Here is a 3,618-nt window from a genome sequence, read left to right as displayed (position 1 = left end):
GGGCTTGATGGATTGCTTTATGTTACAGAATTCATGTTGGTATTTATATTAAATAGTGGTTCATAACAGTTGGTAGTGCTAAGTGCATAGCTGTGATAGGTGAGAGCTGTCATTAATGATTTCACATTTACAATTTCATATTCTGAGAGCAGTTTGATACATGATCTGTGATGCCAGATGTTGCAGGCATCACAGCATACGCCTTCACATGTTACGGGATAGTCACACATACCACATGGGTAGACGCTCACTTTTTTGCCCTTGGTCCAAGGTTTACCTCGATGTCTCCCGCTAACAGTAGCGCCAGTATGATCAGTGATCTATTTCCATTATTTTTGCTAGCGGTAGGTATATTGGTTTCTGCCCTGCTGACGATAAATTGTCATACAGAACATCTGGATTGTAACCTTAGATTTGTATGGAAATGTAGGGCTTTTTGTAGGAAATTTGGAAGTATTTTGTAGACAAGGATCGGGATATCAGATCTGAAGGCACGAACTGCATTGGCGGGTATGCTACTGACATTGAGATTAAGAATGACCAATTAATCACATATATTTCTTTAGCTTGTTATCTTTTGTATTGTATGACATTGTTTGTGTCTCAGACATACAAGTTGTGTCTTCTATTTTTGGATTAAGTGGCTAAAATTTTTTAAGTAGATGCCCTGATGAACCATTCTAATAACGAATATTTTCCCGTGGATCAATCAGTATGGTTTTAATCCATTCTAATAACGAATTTTCTTCCGTAGATCAATCAGTTTGGATTGAGATCTTTCTAATAGCAAATACACTCCTGTGGATCAATCAGTATGTATTCACAAGCTATTGAAAAGAAAGGGCATGTTTAGCTCTTCTGAAACGCTGGCGATTTTTAATGATGTCTCGACACCTGTTACATACGTGTCATGCTGAACCCGAACTGCGTTGAGAGTAGAACGTGCTGAAAAGTAAACCTTTTCTAGGATCAGCAGTTCCTAACAGCGTATGCTTGAAATTGGAACAAAAAATACTTGGAAGCGAAGAAAATACATGTGACGAGCAGCAAACATAAAATGTCTACAGCCAGAGACCAATAAAAATGAATGGAAAACAAGATGTACAATAAAACTAATGTGTATGTACTCTTCATACCTCTATTAAGTCTCCTAGGACGTCACGAAAAGCGAGTGTGTTGATACCAATGCATTTAACCTTTGTAATCCAGTACGGAAATAGGAAGAAAATATGGCACTATAGCCACCACAAGATGTGTCCGGGAAAAAAACATACCGGAAGACCAAGTTTTCAGGAATTAGGGGTGTGAATTCGCTCAGGGACTAATACTATCAAATAAAATCTTTCAAACTACAGTTTCTATTAACAATGGCATTTTGTATAAATGTGTTTGCAAATAACTAGGAAGGATAGGGCACAATCATATCATATATGTTAACTTAATTAAACTGAATCGGCAAACTGAAAACGGATGTTCTGTTATTGATATATATTGGACACCTTGAAATATTGAATACAATACCTCTCTTTTTTAGCTGGTCTAAATCTTTATCGGCTCAATTAATCAGTAGGTCGATTGGAGTTTTATATCAGTTAGTCTTTATGTTCAGTCTTCTTTACTTCCTGTCTTTATGTTCAGTACACTGGTGTATATTATTTAAAAAGACAGGAAGTAAGGAAGATTGAACATAAAGACAGGAAGTAAGGAAGACTGAATATAAAGACAGGAAGTAAAGAAGACTGAATATAAAGACAGGAAGTAAGGAACACTGAACATAAAGACAGGAAGTAAGGACGATTGAACATAAAGACAGCAAGTAAGGAAGACTGAACATAAAGACAGGAAGTAGGGAAGACTGAACATAAAGACAGGAAGTAAGGAAGACTGAACAAAAGGACAGGAAGTAAGGAAGACTGAACATAAAGACAGGAAGTAAGGAAGACTGAACATAAAGACAGGAAGTAAGGAAGACTGAACATAAAGACAGGAAGTAAGGAAGACTGAACATAAAGACAGGAAGTAAGGAAGACTGAACATAAAGACAGAAAGGAAGGACGACTGAACATAAAGACAGGAAGTAAGGAAGACTGAACATAAAGACAGGAAGTAAGGAAAACTGAACATAAAGAAAGGAAGTAAGGAAGACTGAACATAAAGACAGGAAGTAAGGACGACTGAACATAAAGACAGGAGGTAAGGAAGATTGAATATAAAGACAGGAAGTAAGGAAGACTGAACAAAACGACAAACTTAAGACTATTGTAAACTACGGTAAAAAGCGAAACGATACAATTTTACAGGAAGAGGGTTAAATTGCAAAGGTCAGTAACCAGGAAGTTACATGAAGAAGATAGAGAAGAAGCAGAAGTTAACACTTTAGAAAAAGAGCTAAAACTATATTGTATAAAGGAGAGACACATGTAAGGTCGCGCGAAAAATGATTAGAACAGGGCGAAAACAAATAAAGACTTAATTTCATAGGTCTTTAAAAATATTAAAGCAATCAAAAGTAATTCAAAACAATAAAGATTAAACAGGGAAAATGTTATTGGAGACAAGTGAAGTTCTTAAATCGGATTTCTACGCAAGATTGTACAAGTTTTTAAATCTAAATAAAAATACAATTGATGATTCAAAGCATGAAATCAGATTCTATTCGAACTGAAAATGAAAATGAGATTTGTGATGGCTATATTACATATGAGGAGAATACCGCGGCTCTATTGAAAATTCAATTAAATAAAAGTCATTGAACTCATGGTCTATTTGCTTTGTGTTAAGATAGGGAATACGAGCCTTACTGAATCATTAAATCAGCCGTAAAGGGAATAACAAGACCTTAGTAAAACGCAAAAAGTAGGTTTAATTTCTTAGATTTACAGGAAAAAAAATAATGAAAAAAAAAGTTGTTTTGAGAATTGAAGACCAATATCTTTATTGAACACAGATTATAGAATTACTGCATTTGCATTAACTTCACTATTGAGAGACGTTATGCAAAAAAAATACCCCTCCCCCCTAAAAAAAGCAAAACAAAAACACGATTATAATGGTTGCTTAAAAATAAATGTATTGGATTCATCATGTAACAAATACAAGATATCAGGGATTATTCGGAAAAAGAAATGTAGACTTAGATGAGAACAAAAATAAGAGTGTAATGACATCAAAAAATCAAACTTGTTCTGTAGCTACTCATACTGAAGTTACATACCAACATACCTTGAAGCATGACTGAGAAAAGTCCGGAAATCCGATCCCCGCGAGTGGACAAAATGACAGACGGCCGGACGAACGGACAGGAGGAAACCTGTAGTTTAAGTGGTTTTTGATTGTATGGAATGAAAATTACAAATATGAAGTACTCTAACACATCATAGACTTCCACTCGGGCTATAAAATGAGGTAGGGAGATCGCTATTGATTGAGATGTTTCGCCAGGGCGGAGTTAATCTTTGGCAATCGCTAATTTGCTGGCTGATCAAAAAATCGGCTTTAGAGTGAAAAAAAACCAACAAAAAACGAAAAAATATATCGTCATCCACCGTATACAATTACATTCCGCTTAATCGTCATATTTTAGGATTGTGTGCTTTTAGTACAACGCCGGAAATAGTT

The sequence above is a fragment of the Pecten maximus genome, chromosome 7 (assembly GCF_902652985.1).
Source record: "Pecten maximus chromosome 7, xPecMax1.1, whole genome shotgun sequence".
Lineage (NCBI taxonomy): Eukaryota > Metazoa > Mollusca > Bivalvia > Pectinida > Pectinidae > Pecten > Pecten maximus.
This window is presented reverse-complemented; position numbering follows the sequence as displayed.